The sequence below is a fragment of the Gavia stellata genome, chromosome Z (assembly GCF_030936135.1).
Source record: "Gavia stellata isolate bGavSte3 chromosome Z, bGavSte3.hap2, whole genome shotgun sequence".
Classification (NCBI taxonomy): domain Eukaryota; kingdom Metazoa; phylum Chordata; class Aves; order Gaviiformes; family Gaviidae; genus Gavia; species Gavia stellata.
In genome coordinates, this window is record NC_082637.1 from 36,166,108 (window position 1) to 36,185,562 (window position 19,455).

Consider the following 19,455-nt stretch of genomic DNA (forward strand, 5'->3'; position numbering starts at 1 on the left):
CGCAGGAGTCTTGCTTTTGCTGCTGCTGCTGCTGGTGGTTGTTTTGCAGATGAGGGGGGAAGGACTCCCGGGTGGGGGGGGGGGGGGGGGTGGGCGGGAGGATTTTTTTTGTTTGGCTTTTTTTTTTTTTTTCCTTTAAGAAGTTGGTGGTGGTGGGTTATTACGGCACTGTCACCACGCTCTCGAAAGTTCAAGGTTACAGCCCGCAGCGGAGCAGGAAAATGCCGGAGAGTGATGGCAGGCGAAACTTCGCAGGGCAGCGACCACGCGTGCGGGAGCGAGCCGGCGCGGGAGCGCGCGCCCCGGGCGGGCAGCGCGCGGCGGCGCGGCCTGCGGGCTCCTCCGGCGGCCTCTCTCCGCTCCCGCCCGCGCTCTGCGGGTAATGGTGAGAGGCTGCTTCCAAACGCCCTCTGCAATAAAAGTGATCTCCTGAAAATTCGAACGATAAATCTCTCCCTCGCGCTCCCTCCCGATGTGCTCCCGCCGTGGCCGGTGTCCGTCCCCCCCCCCCAAAACTCTGCAAAACTTGGAAGTTGAAAAATTCACCGGTTACACCCTCGGGACCCCGCTCCAGCTCCCTCCCCAAATGAGACTGAAGGTTTTTTTTTAATTATTTAATTACACAACCATCGCTTACACTCCTCCTCCTCCTCCCCCTGCGAAGACATTCCTTCTCCACCAGACCCCCTCCTCTGCCCTCCCTCTTTATTAATCACCATCTAACGCCGCAGACGGAGCTAGCACGTTTTGCAAACATCCCTCATTTTCCCTCTCCTCTGGTGGGAGAAAGTTGCGGGGGGGGAGGGAGGCGGGAAGACGGCGGCGGGGGGGGGGGGGGGGCTGCCATCTGCAGGAGGTTTCTTTTCCTTCTCTTCTCGGGGTACGATTTGTCAGCCGCGGCGGGGCTCAGGCCGCCGCGGGGGGCACGGGGGCGGGCAGCCCCCTGCGCCGCCCTCCCAAAGGGGGGTCGGGGGGAGCCTGCCCGGCACTGCGGGGAACTGCGGCCCCGCGCTCGCAGGCTGCTACCGGGCAGCGGCGGGGGGGGGGTCCCGGCTCCCGGGCAGCGACAGGGCGCGGGGTCTGGTTTCATTCTCCCGGGGCGGCTTTTACCCGGGGAGCTGGGGAAGGGGGGGGAAGTAGCGAACGAAACTTATTTCTGCTCCTGGGAGGAGGGCTGCCAGGCAGTGCACAGCTGGGGGAGGGGCTCGGTGTGTGCGACCCCCCCCCCCCCAGCACTGCCGCTGCCGTCTGCGGGAAGGAGCGGCCGAGCGGCACCGGCGCTGCCCCCCGGTGCCGGTGCGCAGCCCCCGCCGGCGTCCTGGAGGGACCGCTGACTTCCTCCTTGCCCGAAGTGAGGGCTCATTCACGTCAGGCGTTTCACAACGACACATCAAGAAAAGTAGGCAGGTTCAAGTCAACCATGAAATGGTCACTTTTTAACCCCGTCCTGTCCTCATTAGGGAAATGCTCAAACACAGCCCATTTTCAAAGAGGGCTCTTAATGAGGGGAGCTTGCCAAGTCTACCAGCTGCAATTCCCATAAATTTACAAACCAAAAGGAGCCGGGGGATGGGCGGGGGAAGGAGAGAGCCCGTACAAGACAGGTAATGACACAGGAAACAGCAAGAGCCCAACGCGTTAACCCTTGCAGAATCCACGCCGCATCCCCGCAGCTGGCTCTGTGGCCGCACTTGCCCCCTTCCCTCAGATTTGCCGAGTTCAATCAACAGCCACGGTTTTTCCCTTCTACAGACCGCACTGGTAAATGACAAGTTCAGAACATATGCTTAGGCAAGAAGGGACGAGGCAAACTCAGGGTTAACCACAATGAGAAAAATTTATTTTCGTATCTGGTGTAGAATACCCCCCAAATCCTATCATCTCTTTTCCTTTACCCAGACACTGCAAAAAGCTGATAACGCCAGCTTTAGATACTGGAGTTTCCCTTTGAATAAATATTCAATTTAGCTGGAGTTAATTTACCATAAAAGACATCCCCCTTGGCACAAACGCACTGATGTCCTTGAACACACCTCTTTGAGCGCTTGAACTCTTACACAACTAGCCATTACTGCGGACCTGATTTAAAACTGTAATAATCCCCCTCCAACCCCCTTCCTCCTCGCACCCCTTTGCGAGGATCAGGGCAAGCCCCCAAGACCACATCAGCAAGGCTGCCCCTGTGAGCTGCATGGATGGGAGAAGTGCCCCCCTTCCCAGGCAGGGCTTGCAGAAGGCCCCACTCCCTCCCAGGTCCCGGCCAAGGGACCGCTTTGCGCTGCAGACCCCTGCACTAACAGCAAGAACCGTCTGGCAAGGTCCCAGGGCGAGGAGAGGCAAGCAGGACAAAGCAAATGGAGCAAGGTAAGGCCAGACACCGAACCGGGCGCTTTCTGCAGCCCTTGCTACTGCAAGGGGGTGTGGAGTCAGGGTGAGAGCGGGTTTTCATCCCCACAGGAGCTGGCTGAGGGTGGCTTTGCGTCCCCACCCAGAGCGGACAAGGGCGGCTGAGGCCCAGACAGGCCTGCAGCATGGGCCAGCACCCCCCAGAAGAGGGCTGCTGGGGATCACGGCAAAGCCAGAGCCGCCTCAGAGCCAGTCTGCTGGCCAGGATCGAGCAGGCCCCTCACGTGAAGGCATCCTGGGGGAAGTGGAGCTGCCTGCCCAGCCCGGCTCAAGCAGCACCTTGTCTCCTGCATGACCTAGGAAGCAAGGCGGGCGTGGTGCAGGTTGCCGTGGGTTTGTCTCCAGTTGGACCCACAGGCTCCCAGTGCATCAGTGAAAGCAGGCTGAACTGGGCACCCAAAAGGCATGTTTCAGCTCCGTTCCTCCCGGTTAATCCCAGTGGGAACCCGTACAAGAGGGAGGCTTTGTCCTGGCAGAACCCTCCCCACACAAACACACAGGTGCACATGCCTACACACACATGCCCCCCACATGCCCCCCCATCCCGCCCACCCCCGACTCCTTTCACAGGAGAGCAAGCTAAAGATTCTTTCCAGAACAGAGAAAGCACTCCATTAAAATAATGAAAAAGAGCAACTCTACCGCTTCCTTGCAGAGGTACGTAAATAGGTATGTGGGAACTGGGTTAGTCAGGAGGAAGATGGTATTAATGCAGCAACGACAACAGCCACAATAGCTGGGCCCTGGCATGCAGGGAGACCTTGTGGGAAAGTGATACAATTGCTTTCAAATCCTGGCTTGCATTACCTCCCCATCCCACTAAAAAACCTTCTCTCCCACCCCACACACTGAAGACCCTGCTACTGCTGCAAGTTCTCTACCCTTGAAGCTCCGGGCTGGGGGACAGTTGCTTTTTGTCCTCACTGCCAGAGCTATGCCAACCTCCACGCCCTATCTGGAGCTCCAGCTATTATTTCAATGTAGGCAATTAATAAAACAAAAGTCTCCACGTGACCTTCCTGGTGAGAGACACCGTCCGGGATGGCCTGAGGGATTGTGCCCTCAGGCGGAATGCGATATGAGCACTGATAACACACTCCTGGACACACAGCTGGGCACACGCACACGGGTGCTAGAAAACTTCATGCAACAAAAATGCACATTCAGGAAGAAAAGGCATCTTTCACACCAGCAAGTGGCAAATACTGAAGCTGTGTGTGAATCGCCCTCCCTGAGAGTGTGCACCCTCCAGAAGGGGGGCTGCCCCAACACACACACACACACACACACCCCCCATGCCTGCCAGCCTCCTCTGGCCAGGGTGGCTGGGATGGAGGGACTCCCACTGCCCACACTGCAGAATCTGAGACAGCTCATCTCAGAAAAGAACCAGAAAGGCTTTTTGACACCATGGCCAGATGGACTTGCTTCCCACCACCCGCCCTAGACCCCCAGAGCAGTTTTCTGCCAGCGGTGCAGATCCTAGTATGCCAGACTTGGCACTGAAAGCCTGTTTTTTCCCTCTCCCTCACAGACAACATTCACAAACTGCACCAGATGCTGCAAAGTGGCACTGCTGTGGGACTTCAGAGATAATAACATTAAAAAGTGGAAAGGCCAGTTAGGCCACCTATATCCTTCCTAAAACAGAATTTCAGCTGATGCTCCTTGGCTGGACAACTGCTCAACTGTTTCAAGTTTTGGAGCACAAGACTACTATTATGCATCAAAAATCAAAGAGAAAGGTATTACTAATGCTGAAGTGTGCAGCCTAAGATTCTCTCAGGATACAGGCAGGCGGTTTGGCCAGCTATCTAAACACACACATGCTGAACTTCTAAGAAACCAAATTTTCATGAAAATTCCAGTAGTCTCTTTGTGAAAACAGAAACAATTGATTCTAGTATATGGCATTTCATCTAAAAGACTCAATATCTGAGAACCAGCTCCAAAGCTTTTACTTAAGAGGTCTGTGCGATCCAAAATACAAGCTTTAAACTGTGTTTTATATCTAGTTTAATAGCAATACTGTTAACTTCTTTTCCACCCTTTGCTAGAAAATTTGGTTTGCACACATCCATTAGGTATAGTTACTTACGTACATACATAAATACTGAGCAGCACAAATACTGTACAGTTTATGTTAACTACATGTAACAAATAACCTAAACCATACTATATTATCATAGTGTTACCTAATGGCCATTCTATCTGTATGACTAGTCTTCGTGCGTTGCCAAGACTTCTTGTACCATCGTATTAAACTACAAAGTAAAGTTTCACATCTTTGGCATAATCAGAGCCTTGGTCAGTTTTCTTACGTACAGGAGTATTGTGTGCACATAGAGATATATATGTATATATAAACGCATGTACATCCACAGAAAGTTGGGTAAAAAACATTTAGGGAACAGACCTAACTAGTTAAATAAGCAAACTGATAATACATTGGTTTATGGGGTCTTGATACATTTCTTATGTGGCTGAATTGTAAGGTGTTTATGACTTAAAATGCAAATAGCAATCAGTAGAACTTCTAAGTCAGTGTACTATGACACCTATAAATATATGTATAATAATATTTACTTGCGCTTTTGTTTCTGGGTGATTAGAAGAAACACACGCTGTATATAAACTGTGTATATGTATGATCAGGTAGAAAGTGTGCATATATACAATTAAAAGTAAAGCAACACTCTATTGACTCTATACAGAGACACACATACATATGAAGGGTGTGCACACTTGACCCCTGTTCACATATGGTTTGATGGGGACTGTAATACTTGAGCTTTCCACAGCTCCCAGACCAGCAAATGAAAACATCAAACCTCAAGTGTACAGCTGTAAACCACAATGTTTTGGGTTACACAACTGTGCATTTTTTGTCCTTGCTGCGGGTCACATTCTCAGCCTTATGAAGACATGAAACCCTCTTACCCCAATACAGCAAATTCTTTAAAAATATCATTTGCCGATCGTAAATGCCCTGGACATAAACAGCAACAACAACAATAAAATTTTGACACCATCAGTTTATATCACTAGCCAGATTTTAAGAATATTGGGGGGTGTGGGGTGGTGTGTAGAAGCTGGATTTAAACATCTGCCCAAATTAGAATTATAGAAGTGCCTAATTTTTTTCTTGTGATTTAAAGTTAAAATCGTAAGCGTTGCAGCTCAAAAACGCTTCAGAGAACATTACGAGTTAATCTTGTGTGTTTTGGCGCCTTTTCCCTGCCAGCTACTGTACTTTAAAAAAAAAAAAAAGTTGGAGATCTTGTCTGTCCCGTCTCAAGTTCAACGGCAGCGCTTTCCAGCAGCGGGAGGAGAAGATGGCCATGTTCGCAGCCCTAATAATAATTCAGATCACGCCACATCGGCATCTTGTGTCAAGAGTCGAAACTGGCTTCCCCGCCCCCTTCAACCTGAGAGCTGGCAAGTGCTTACACACTCCGCACTCAGCCACAACTTAATGGATGGGATATTGTGCATTAAAATGTGGCCCAGACACACAGGCGAAGAGAGGACAAGAGGGAAAGCAGACAGACAGACAGACAGACAGACACAAGTGAAAGGAATGAATCAAAATACACACGCAGGTCCCACAACACAACAGTGAAAAAAGCAGTGAAAAAAGGCAAAAAAAAAAAAGGAACAAGAATAAATCCTCTAAAGCAACTTTAAAAAAGAAGCCAGAAACGCCACCCAAACACTGCATCCTGCAATATAGTGTGAAAGAGACCAGCACAAGCCTCCAGGCAATTTATTGAGCTGACAATCCACAACAGCAATGCCATTTCCTCAACATTGTACATTAACGCTGCAGTCCATTAAGTACAAAAACCACCAAAACAGCCAGAGAGAAAATACTATATTACAGCGTGAGTAAAGAAGCAATCTCTACAGCAACAAGAAAAAGGGAAAAATAACTGTCTGCAAGGTACAAATAAAGTAGCATTTGCATTAATCCTTTCCAGCATTTAACTGATAGTCGCCTGCCAGAGAAGAAGGGGGAGGGGGGAAAAGTTGAAGCAGGAAATGTGCCAAGTTCAGCACTTTTGGATGCAAACTCCCATCAACTGGTTCCTGGCATAAAAGTGTGACCCATATACAAAAGCTGCCAAAAAAGCAAAATATAAACAATCCACCACTTATATCTCATCCTGTAAAGCAGAAGTGATACCAGCATTTAAGAGGAGGGTATAACATCCACTTTGAAACCACAGAGACATAATCTCAGCCTAGAGGAATCACAAAACGAGTCAAGCAAGTTAAAAAAAAAAAAATATATCTATATATTAAAAAAAAAAACAAAAAACATTTTAAGCACCATGTACCATTGCGGTGTATTGCATTAAATAAATGAGATTTTGAAATCTGTAACACACACCACAGGGCCGGTGGCTTTGTATTTTCCATCAAACACATTCTTCTTTTCTCAAGGACTCAGTGTGTTGGGGTATTTTTCTTGGTGTTTTTTTTTATTTCCAGAAGTGGCCTTCTGCCTTTTGTTTTGGGGTGCGGTGTTTGGTTTTTATTTTGTTTGCTGGTGGTGGTTTGGGTGTTTTGGGTTTGCTTGGGGTTTTTTTGGGGGGGGAGTATTATTTGCTCAGGCTGGCTGCTAGCTTTGTTTTGGCGTTTTGGTTTTCTTGCCGGCTTTTTGCTTGACACCGAAGGGGATGCACATTCTTGGCCGGAGCGAGGGACAAGGCGGTGAAGCCCCAGCCCGCGGGCAGCCCCCCCCCTCCTCCTCCTCCCCCCTTCCCAGCCTTCCTTCCTCTTCCGAGCTGCCAGGCTGCAGAGCACGTTTCGGTGGCGGCTGACTTGAACGCGGTTCAAGAAAAAAACTACATTTTTAAAACTTTCTTATAGAGATATAGACACACATGCACATACATAAAATGTATATATGCACATACAGAGGTGTATACTATCGCGGGGCCGCCTCTGCGCGTCGCTACATGCGTTCCTCCGCTCCCCCCCCGCCCCGGGCGGCCCGGGCCTCCTTCCAGCCTCGGCGACGCGCTCCGCCACCGGGCTCCGCCGCCGGTCCCCTGCCGCCGCCGCCCGCCACTACTACTGCTGCCGCCGCCGCTGCCGTCGCCTCCCGGCGCGGGAAGCGCGGCTCTCCACTTCCGCCTGGCGGCTGCCGCGAGCAGCGGGGCCGCCGCGGTCATTTGCATACCAGGAGGGCGACAGCCAATGGGGAGCGCGGGGCGGGGCGGGGCGGGGCGGGGCAGGCAGCCCGTGGCGGGGGCGCCCGGCGGCGGCGGCGGCGGGGCTCTGCGCAGGACAGCCTGCCCGGCGGGGGGCCGGGCGCCGCTGCGGCCCGGGGGCTCGGCAGCGCTGCGGTGCCCCGGTGGAGCGGCGGCGGCGGCGGCGGCGGGCGGCGGCTTGGCCGCAGGCTGCGCCTCGGAGGTTGCCAGAGAGAAGGAGGCTGCCGCGGGCGCGGGTGGGCGCTCCCAGGCAGGGCGGGAGAGCCGCCGCTTGCTCCCCGTGGGTTTGTTGCTGCCCTCGTTCGTATGAAGTCCCCCGGTCCTCTCGGGAGCGCCGCGGGGGTAACACCAGCCCTGCCGAGCAGGGCAAGCGCCGTGCCCCGGGCAGGCTGACGAACGTAGGCTGGGAGAGTGGAGGAGCTGAATTGCTGCAGTCGCATTTTAAGATTTAAATAAACACCAAAATATTTTAGTTTAGCCCTCACGGACCACGCTTGACGAGTACAGTTCTTCACACATGGTTATAAAAGGCTTTTGCAGGCAGGTTGTGTAATTTCATGGCTTCAGATGCCTTTTATAAACTGTCACATCATACCACTCCCTCGCTGCGGGATTAACCTCACTCCCGAGGAATTGTTCCCTAGTCCAAGGCCGAAGGCAGTAAGGCACCTCGCGGAGGAAGGATTTCACATCTAAAACTTCCTACAGAATTAAGGCACTTACAATGAAATAAATAAAACCGCGTGAGGCGAAAGTGTGTGAAGAGTTTTAATCAGTCGGATAACAAATATGTTCCTTCCTGTTAAAAACTGTTCGCCGAGCACAAACTCTAAAGAATCTTCATAATTGCTTGGAGACCATTGCTGGGAACATGGGGGCCTCTCAGGAAGTCAATTTTCTTTTGTTTGATTCAAGAAAAACATTCTAAGCTGCTAAAAATACATTCTACTCTTAAAATGAAGCACAAATTGCCATGAAATAGGAAAAAAATAAGAAACATAAGCTTTCTGACTTCAGAACAATCATTGTGGAGGTTTTTTGTCTGATTCTTTTATGAAGAAGTCGAACCTAGAAAAGTTAAATTATGAATTTGTCTGTTCAGTGAATAGGAGAAACAATTGTTCATGCTATGTGTGGCACTCATTTTGTAAACTCCATGACAGCCAGTCCATTGAGTGGAGAGCAGACCTTTCCCCATGCCAGAGGGAATCTGTGTGTGTTGATTTTTAAAATTTTTTAAATTTTTTTTTTAAATCTTATTTTCTTTGTTACAGAATTCAAGCTTTGAGTCAGAGAATTACAGCCAATTAATGATTTGCGCTGGTCATCAATACTTAACAGGGTTTATTACAAGAACTTTGGCAACATTGCATGATAGATTTCTAGGCTTTTTGTTGCTCCTTAGGTTTAATTTCAGTGCTGCTGTTATGATTGCTGACAAAGATTCAAGTTCTAGTAGACAGGCCCATTACTCTCTGCAGCTTTCTCTTTTTTGTTGTTTTGTTGTTATTGTTGAGCCTATATAGTTACTAAGCCTAATTCTGCAAGTGATTTAGCAAACAGTCAGGAACTTTCTGTATTATATCAAATGAGAGAAATAGTGGTATCAAGGAAAGCAAGGGATACTGTAGTCTTTTAGAAAGAAAAATTGTGTTACCCAAAGCTGCTATAGTTACTCAGTTTAGTTTAAGCCTAGATTGTTTTTCATAGGCAACTTCCTTGAACATATTTTTAAGTTCAAAAATTGTGTTATGTATCATTTCCATTGCCTTGGATTTCTCAATTGTATAGCACTAGCATGTCTTGATTATGGCTTTCTTTTCCATAAATATAGTCAACGGCTCATATATTTTGTAACAGGCTGACCTTAAGTTCTGTTGATTCTGGATTTTCTTGGTCTTCTGAGGTTTTATTTCTGTATACTTGATACTCTTTAATGTTCATAATGGATGAAACATGAAAAGACTGTAAATAGTTTTCTTCCATGGATAATTGTTACATACTCAATTACCTATCTGGATATGAGTAGATAACAATCTGAAGGGAGATAGACTCACCTGCAGAATTTCCACTAAAACAAATAACAATCAAAGAATTATTTGACATCTTTATAACAGAATTTGTAAGAAAGATCAAATTATTCAAGACTTGTTTTCAAAGCTGCTGATATAATTTGCTTTATTAAAATCCATGTATTTTCAAGGTTTCCTCACTAATCAACAGGACAGGAAAATAAAATGAGTGAAAGAGGATCTGGCATATCGATGGTTCAACAGTGAAGTCTATGAGTAGTGCAGTCACAGAATAAACCAAGTAAACAAAGATCACATTAAGCGACAATACAGTGGGCAGAGTCTCAGTACAGTTCAGCTGTGCGCAGGAGGGGTACAGCCGTCCTCATGCATAACAGGACAACTGAGAAAACCAGGTAGCTTTGGCTAAACACATCATTTTGCACATGTGAAAAAAATCGCTTTTGCCCCACCAGCTTCCAAGTAGAAGCTTCCCATTTTTCAGGGAAAGGCTACTGTAGCTGCAAAGGTGCCGCTTGCTATTCCTGCAACAACCTATTCAGGTTCATGTGAGCAACACGCCGCGGAAAAGCCACGATTTGCACATGTGCACGACACTTGCTCATTATTTCTGAAAGTTCATACTTTTGCTATGCTGCTCTTTACAGGCTCCCGGCCCCGCCGAGCCTCCTGCATAGTTTCCTAGCAACTAGGCAGAATTATAACTCTGAGCTTGGCACCAGTGAAATGGTTTCTTCTGCTGCTTCCCCCAGGCAAGTACTCTGCGGTCTAGGGTAAAACACACTGGGCAAAGAGATGGGGAGCGCTGGTCAGCAGCTTTACAGAGGCTGGTGTTAGTAATTCCCTGTATTGCCAAGCAAAGCCTGGAGTTCCCACTCACCACGGCGGGGACAAGTGCCATTTGTTCCCAGCCCTGCTCTGGCATAGTCAGTAAGGGAGAATTCAAGGAGATTTCATAAAATTATTTCTAAAATCCTGAGGCCTTGGCAAGCGGTAGCAAAGTTGTTACCAATTACAGCACACCAGATTTTTCACTTTTGATAATAAAGCAACACAGGAGAGGAAATACGGCACATACAATTTTAGTCAGCAGCAAGTCTCCCTTTCCTTGTCCAGGAAAGCAGCTGCAGAATCCTGATGCACAGCATCTATTTCTGCCTAGTTAATTGTCTCATACTATGTACTTTTATTTGTTTAATCCTGTTCTTCTATTAAAATACGTTGGAAGAACTATCAAAACATCACCACACAACCACATCATCACCAGAACAAGTTAAAAGAGGATTAGGAGGTTACAGAGTGAAGCACAAAAAAGGTAGAAAATTTCCTATACAATCCATACAACGGACTGCCTTCAGTTCTTCAATTGTCCTTAATAATATGGCAAAGTATAATTTCTTCCCCCAGACCCTTGCCTCGCTCGATACACAGGACTGCTGAGGAACTGTAACATCATTGTTTTTAATGGAAAAAAAAAATAGCTGAGGCTTAATGGTAGCATTTAAATGGCATACAGAGCCTTTTGAGTTCACACCTCGTTAAGGTGAACAGGAAGGGAAGGGGTGCACATCTTTGTTGTTACTTTTGCCTTGCAGCATTTTCAGCCAAGCTATGGGAACAGACCAGGAGCACATTAACTGACTTTGTAGCAGCTGTATTTTTGTAGCAGGTTTCGGTTTTTTTAAGTTTAGAACCTGCATAACATTGTGAAATGGAGCCAGGGCAGGCCCTTAGAGGACAATTATTTTGGTTTCCTATTTTTTGCAAACCAATCTATCAGATCCAAGTCCCCTTCGTGCTCCAGTTAGGGGGGGTCTTTTTCCATGGAACTCTGCATACCCCGCTGTTTCTGAGATGGGTCCTATAGGATCCAAATTGACTTGGCAGAATATTTCTTGCTCTGAACTGACCAAACCCGTATGTGAATGTGCACCTTAAGAGCTGCATGTGGCCGGTACGCCTGTAACAGACACTAACTACGTTGCAATTATGTAAGTGATCGGATTTTGTCCTAGGGTAGGTTTGGCATGAGGATTTCTGAGCATGTCTTCCAAGGCTTTTAGCACTCATCAGCTTGAGAGCATGTTTCAAAATGGTCAGTGGAAGAACTTCTCTGTCCCTCCCAAGCTGCTGTGAAAAAGCGCTTTTAGCCTGCTATCCCAGCTTCTCACTTTCATTTCTGTCCTTTCCTGTTACATCAGCCTGGACCTGGATCAACCACTCATGAATGTGGCTTTAGTGCTCTTGTAGCATGATGCAGGAGAGATCAGGAAGGCAGCAAAGGCTATTTTCATGTGAACATCTCACTCCTACGCTGGCATCACCAGGGAAAAAAATGGAGGAGAGCTTATTTCTGCTGATGGGTGCTGATGTAACAGTCTAGCAGACACTATTGCACACTGCAGTCACTGTGGGCTCTCTGTAGGCACACCAGCATGACAGCTTGTGTAAAAGCAAGCTATCCTCTCACCATGTAGTCTTGAGACTTTCAGTGTTTCTGCACGAAAAAGAAATACGTATGATGCTTGACCACAAACTTCCTGCTCCCCATCTCCAGGACCCACCCATAAGGGCAAATGTTTTTGTCCAGAGTGGATGATTTTGCCACCTGGTGGCTTTCTCATCCAGATTTCTACAGGTCTGTGTCATTATGGTGTCAGCAAGACAGCTGAAGATCTTACGGTAGCAAAGATTTTTGACATGACTGATGATCTTGTTCCTGTCGCTAATGTGCTTAAAATAATTGCTAACGTTTGAGAGAATGGGCTTCACAAACTACTCTGCAGCCAGTGGTAACACTGTGGATACTGCTTTTTACCAATCACAGAGAAAACCTGGCTATCTCCGCCTGAAAGACAACACAGGCTTCTGTCACCCACAGAGTAGAAATGACCAGCATGGTGCTGTCCCAGAGATGACATTTACCAGTTTGAACTCCCTCCCAAGGGTATGGATGTTGGCAAGATGTGTGTGTCATTTTAAGAAATCCTTTTGCCCCTCTTCATGCTGGTATCACTGCAACCAGCAGAAGACTGTCAGCTGGAGGAGGAGAGTGTGAACTCAGCAGGCTAAAGAAAAGACAGTCCTCCTTACCAAATCACTTCTGGATAGAAGTGTGGCCAGTGTCATTTCTACTCCTGCCTTCTGCAGTATCCTGCACAATGTCTCCAAGGAAAGGGACCTCCAAGGCTTTCCACCAGTTTTCAAGGCACAGCAGACCCGAGACAGGTGGCTAGAAAGTGTGCTTGTCATCAGTGGGGCAGGGCCCTGTAAGCAGGGAAAGGACTTAAGGAAAGCACTATCTGCACTCACTGTTGCATTGCTTGTAATGTACAAGAGCAAATGTCATGCTATGGAAATAAAATGGGACATGGCACACTCCTCCAGCACTCATGGATATGTTTTCCATTGCTTTTTTGACAATTGGGAAACTGAGTATGTTAAACTCTTCCTGACTTCTTTTTCTCTCCTGAACATTTGCATGCCTGGGAATACCTGTGAAGATTATCTAATCAATTTATTAAGCAATTTTAAAAATATTGAAATAAAAATATTACAAATATGTCATTTAAGCATTTTTAGAACTGTTAAAGGCACTCCAACTGCTTATAATAACCATTTTAAAAGGTGCAGATTTGCTGTGCTAGTAAGTGTTTGTGGTACAGTCACACTGGAGGTTGAGAAGGATTTCTGAAGGGTACTATTTCCCTTTGACCACACGCCGATGCGCTGTGTGGGAACAGAGTGACTGGGGAGCAGTACGTACTTCCAGTCCTGGAATAACTGAACATCTTGTACTCTCCGGAGACTGCCTTGGCTGTGCGAGAAGACAGCATGCAGGAAAGGGCACCAGTAAAATATTGGAGGTGGTGATGCTTCAGGAGAGGGAACCCTTGCCCTGGAAACCGTGGTAGTGACCAGCCACTTAGCTCCTTTCTCTCTTCTGCCTTGCTGCATGCTCTTCCAGCCCTGGTCAGAGAGCTGTATCTCAGCTTTTCTAAAGAGAGGTCACTCTACCTTCATCCTTTTCCATAGCTGACTTTTTTTCCTAGTCATTGCTCTTGCTCACTTCACTGACTTAAATGTTCATCCAGATTCTGTCCAGAGTTGATGTGTACTTCATGCAGCTATGAGCCCTTCTATTGTACTCGACTTCTGTTTTGCTTAGTGACCCAATCTAAGAGGAGGAAAGTTCCTCCAGGAAAAATGAAGAGCATATAATTTGTCCTCTGTTTAAAGAAACAAAATAATTGCTCCTTTATATCCTATGAGATGACAAGACCACAGACCTCTTCCTTTATCCCTGCATTTTGGCCCATACGTTGTCTGCTGGCAAACAGGTTCCCAGCTCATGGGTGCACCATGGGAGGGATTTCAGATCTGTTTCTTAACTGACTGGAAAGAAAAGTCAGGGAAAATGGACAGAGGCGTCATTCCAGGATGTTACTAAGGAGAGATTACTGGTAAGAAGACAAGTAACTTTCTCAGGCATAAAAAACTCCACCTGTCACTGCATGAGCAGCTGAGTGAAGAGCATACCATGGTAGAGAGAGGGCTGGTGAGCTACGGGAAGTTTGTTCTGGCCAGGAAGCCTACTGAGTGTTGATATTTTAAACTTTAAATGCTACGGGCAAATACTAGCATCCTGAGTGGGGGAGGGGGAGAATTTAAGCAGCCATTGATAGGAGACTAAGGTAAAGTTTTGCAGGGACTGTCAAATTTATCCTCCTCTTCTCTCCCAGGATGTGAGGTTGTGAATGGACAACCTCAGGGAAGCCAAATTCCACAGCCTTGGATGGAGGTTTTTACTACATGCAAACATTGGTGATCTGCAGTCTAGGCTCGGAGACAGGAGTGTCTCTCTACACTGCTGTACTGCTGTGAACGTTACAAGGAGCACTGTTTGGAGAAACAAGAAGCTGTAATGGCTAAACCAAAAGTCACAGTTTTCTTTAAAAAAAGGTCAAAAGTAGGTATTTGAGGCAGTCATAGGGACCCTTCAAGCTCGCAATAGTCAGGGCTGTACGGGGGCACAGCAAGGTGTGTTGTTGCCATATTTTGCTGCAATTGCAGTTCTTCACTGGATTTATAATGGCACACCCTGAAATCACAGGAGGCTTTCTCATCGCTGTCTCTGAACGTGCCTTACTGTCAGTGTTCATTTTCCATGCACCTACCAAAATTAAACTGTAAACCGTGATCACATCAGGGGGTGACCAAACCCTTTGATGAGCCTAGTGTTGTCAAGAGCTGGTTAACCATGTGTCCGAGGTGAGACAAGCATGTAAAAATAGAATGAGCTGCATAACAGGGGAGTTACATGTGTATAAGCCACAAGTGACCACTGGTAATTTGAGTTGCATAGAAGTAAGCCACAAGAAGGAAGAAGAGCAGAACAGTATGGGCCCAGGGAACTGCAATACAGCACTGAGGAGGTACCAAAACCTGACATGAGGGTTTTGGACTTAGGCAGCAGCCACTCCATATAGTGAGCCTCTCAGAGCCCATTTTAAAATGAAACCCATATCCTGCCTGTACTAGCAGCTGGACAAGCAATCCTGGCTCTCAAGGACATGCAAGTTCAGAGCGAAAAATTTTATTTGGAAGTATTTAAGCTAAAATGTAAGTCCTGCTTCACACTTTAAACATACAGTGAATTTTCTGAAAGGCTGGGTTTTGTGTTCAGAGGAAGACTTCCTGGAATGTTAATAGTTTTTACTAGACACAGGAAATTTGAGTTCCAAAGGTGACATTTTCAGAACGCTTTGAACATATGGAAAACAAGGTTATAATGGAACTTCTCTATAGCTTAATATTCTGAATACAGAGACAAATGCACTCAAGTTAATAAAGTAAGACTACTAATCTTCCTGTTAACCAGCTGAACTGATTAATGAAGTAATATATTTTGCAGTACAGTACACATTAACACAAGCAAGTAGCGGAGCAGGACAACACTCAGCTCTTGAGTAGAGGAAGTAGAGAAAGTCAGAGGAAGGTGTGACTGCCAGCATCAGGAGGTCAATCTAGGCCAAGACCAGCTCTGTCTGACTAAGATGAGCAAAGGCAAGCTTTGTCACAAGAGTGGTACTGATTGCTAAGGCAAAACCAAAGCAAAGCAAGTTCCACCTCTTTCTTTATCCTCCCAGCCTCTACCCTCATCATCTCCGTCATTAGCCCTGCCTGTTTTCCTTCTGCTTCTTACTGAGCCAAAGAAAGGAAAGTATGTTGGAAGTAGGAGGACCTAAAGCAGCAGGAAGGTGTGTAAAAGGCCTGGGGAAAGCTCTATCAAACTTTACAGTGTGTGAAGGAAAGTAATACATGACCCTCTCCAAAGAAGGTGGCAAAATCAACTTACAGCCTGTAAGAAGAAATACTACCCATTTTTCAGTAAAAAATGTATTTTACGTAAATGCATATATTCATGTTCTCTGTATAGAGGTGGAAACATAGGTTGGTAGATTAGAAGAAAAAACATAAGCAGTGCTTTCCCATTACCAAGTTATGTGGTGTTTTCACCTGCACCAGTGAAAGGGGTTTCTTTTTTCCCTAATGGATTTACTTTCCCTCCCTAAACCACATCCTCTCGTGTTTTCTGTGAAGTTTTGACAGGTAAGGTTTTTGGGGAAAGCATAGGCTTCTTTGTTTCTGGTATGCATTGTGCCTACAACTCTCGTGGCCTCCGTTCGGCAATAGGATTTGTTTGAATGTCCTTTTTCATTACTACTCCATTTTTACGGCCAAGCTGTGGTAGTGGAATGGACAATGTCAGAATTCAGGCTCCACCTGCACCAGCAAAGCTGCAGTGGGTCCTAACGCCTCTCCCTGAAGGGAGGGTGAAGACTAAAGCCAGGTCACACCAGCAGGACCCAGCATCATCCCTAAGCCAGCGGTGTCCGCACAGAGAGGTCTATCCTACCTAAACTGCAGTCCAGACCGGGGTGGTCCCAAGGCCATCCCCCGCAGCCGCCCCAGGGCCTAGGGCAGGTCTCTGCCCCCATGGTGTGGGCCAGAGGGGTGGCCATTCTCTTTTAGACTGGGGGAGCCAGGACCAGCCTTCCCCACAGCAGCCGGTGCGGGGCCACACTGCCATGCCGCCTCCTCTCACCCCACACCTGCCACCCCACAGCAGGCAGGCAGAGATGCCACAGCCAGAGGGGAGGCGACCATGGAACAACGTGGCAGGGCAGGCGCGTGGCACCCATGGGCTCCTCTCCTTCCCCCCCCTTCTTCCTTTTCTGTTTGTTTTAATTTTATTGTATTTCCTATGCTGTGGGATGGAGCCACGGCCAAAAATAATGTTGCCAAGCCGAGGGGATTGGCACACGCTGCCTGGAGTCTGCAGCAGCAGCAGAGGCTTTAAATAGCCTGAGCCCTGGCTGCAGACTCCTCCTGCGGATGGCTGGCAGCCGCTCCCCAGTGAGGGGGGACGTCGGCTGAGAGTGCAGGATGAGCTGCGTCTCGCTGCCCCTGTGCCCACGCCTGTGGGGTGTCTCACCCCCCATCCATGTGCAGCTCCCCGGCTGCCCCCAGCTCCCTTCTCGCCCCTGGAGCGGGCTGATAGGCTGCAATGGCTGGCGATGTGATCCATCCCCTGGAAATAACTCTGAAGTTACTAGGAATCTGTCATCAATAAAGCTGTGGTGGCCCGGTGGCAGCACGTATGCATGGGGGGAAGCCTCCGTGCCAAGTGTTACACATGTGGAACGGTAAATGTGGTGAGAGCTAGGCCAGGGAGGCATTATTGGGGATGGCTCCACAGCCCCACTGCCATGAAAACTGCACAGTGCTGTTATTCCATCAGATGTTGACCACCGGTGAATTTTCCGAGATAAAGCAGATACATGATTTCTCTCTCCTCTTTCTCCTTTCCCCAACCCAAAAATAATCCCCGTGGACACCTCTCACCACCCCTAAGTGAACAAGAACCTCGAAGCCTGGCAAGCTGAGCCAACCTTTCCTCCTTGGGTGACAGTGGCGCGGGGCAGGGCGATGAGCAGGAACCTCCAGCCCCCCGTTTCGTATCGGTGGACGATAAAGCTGCCTCCTGCAACTGTAGGAGGGTCCCCAAACCAGCTCCTCTGAAGTCTGCAGCCTGCAGGGCTCTTCAGTGGGGGAATACCTCCCTCTGCCTAGCGCTTGGTGCGCACAGCAAGCAGGAACTCCGGCAACGCTTCAGCGCTGAGCTGCCGTCTGTTTGTTCCTTCTGATTAACTCCTCCTGTCTCCTCCTGCCTCCCAGCCCTTACTCCCGCAGCCCCCTCTATTTCTCTCTTGCAGCAGCCGCGGATTATCTCGCTCTCCCGGGGGCTGAGGGCCCCTCCCTGCCCCCCGGCCGCAGAGGGGCAGAGGCAGCCGGCGGGGCAGGGGCAGCCCGTCCCGGGGGGCGGCGGACGGCGCGGCGGGCGGCCGCTCCCGGCGGCATCTTTCCGCGCTGTGTTTTGCGGCCTCTCGCTGCTACCGCTTGGCACCCTCGCTGCAGAGCAGTTTGGCTTGTCCCTCCCGGCGCTTCCACAGGCTGCCTGCGCGCTGGAAGCCACTTTCTCCGCTTGCCAGCTTCGTTTCCTAACTCCAGATCTGCTGCCTCCCCACAACACTCATCTCCCAAATAGACGGCCTCCACAGACGGGTCGGTTTCTCCCTGTTTCGCCCGGCGTGTGCACGTTTCCTTGACTTTTGTTGTTGTTGTTGTTGCTGTTGCTGTTCTGAGCACAGTGCAGCTGGGTGTTGCTCGGTCCTAAGAAAGCAATACTTGCAGTCTGATACCAATTGCTTACGTAGGATGGAGAAAAAAGCAGTTAATATATACTTAGGATGCAGGCGACATATGTTGGCCATTTCCTCTATGACAACCCTGTGTTACCTTTTCGGCGGACAGCAGCCCCGCTTACGGCTGTCCCGAAGGATACTCTTTCGAGGACCGCTAATGGCACAGAACAGGTCGGGGCGCCGCTACCCCTCCTTTAAAGAGCCGGCTGCTTGTTTTTCTCTCCCTCGCCGGGGAACACACAACCCACGGAGAGAACAAGGAAATGTTCAGCCTCTTAGCGTTCACCAGCTGCAAAAAAGCCCCAAACCAAACACTCCCCCCTCCACTGGCAGCTTCAGCCGCGTTAGGAAAGTTTCCACTCGCGATAGCAGCTGCAAATTTGGCCGATCGACCGGAATTTTTCGCTAACGTTCACGAATTTAAGCCCGAAATGATGAGCGCGCCGAACCTTCGGCCGCCGCCGCCCTGCCCCCGAAAACAGCCCACCCAAGCAACCAGCGAACGGGCTCGGTCCGTCGCCACGACACCCCAGCGGAGCCCGAGCGCCGTCAGCAGCGGAGCGGTCCTCAGCTTTTGTCTCCGTACGCTGCCTTCGTTCTCTCTCTCCTTCCAAACTCGTGGGCGCTCGCTCTGAGCTGTATTTATAGACCTGGAGCCCACGGCTGTATTTTTCCTTCTGCCTCCTTTGGCTTGGGCTTAAGTCACTGGCAGGGTAAATAAAAGGAGGCAGGCAGGCGGGCAGACAAACCGGAGGACAGAAGGGGAAAAGAGCTGGAAGTCCCGCAGACGGGACCCGCAGGGAGGCTGGGGCGGGCGGCCGGAGGTGCGGGACTACCCCCTGCTCCCGGCGGACGAGCGAGAGGTAACGGGGGAAGGTCCGGCCCCGGCTTGCTGGGTGGGGAGAGGAAAGCCTCTCGCCTCCGGGGAAGGGGGAGGTCGAGACGGCCGCCCCATCCCGCTGCGGGGCTCCGAGGGGCCGAGGGTGGGGAGAGCTTGTGTGTGTGTCTGGGGCGGGGGGGACACCACAC

General features: G+C 49.1%; 1 protein-coding gene across 3 annotated transcripts in view; it reads right to left on the reverse strand.

Annotated features, from left to right (window-relative positions):
* Positions 1-19,455, reverse strand: part of NFIB (nuclear factor I B) — a 284,093-nt gene that overhangs the window by 179,022 nt on the left and 85,616 nt on the right. The gene's annotated exons all lie outside the window — the stretch shown is intronic.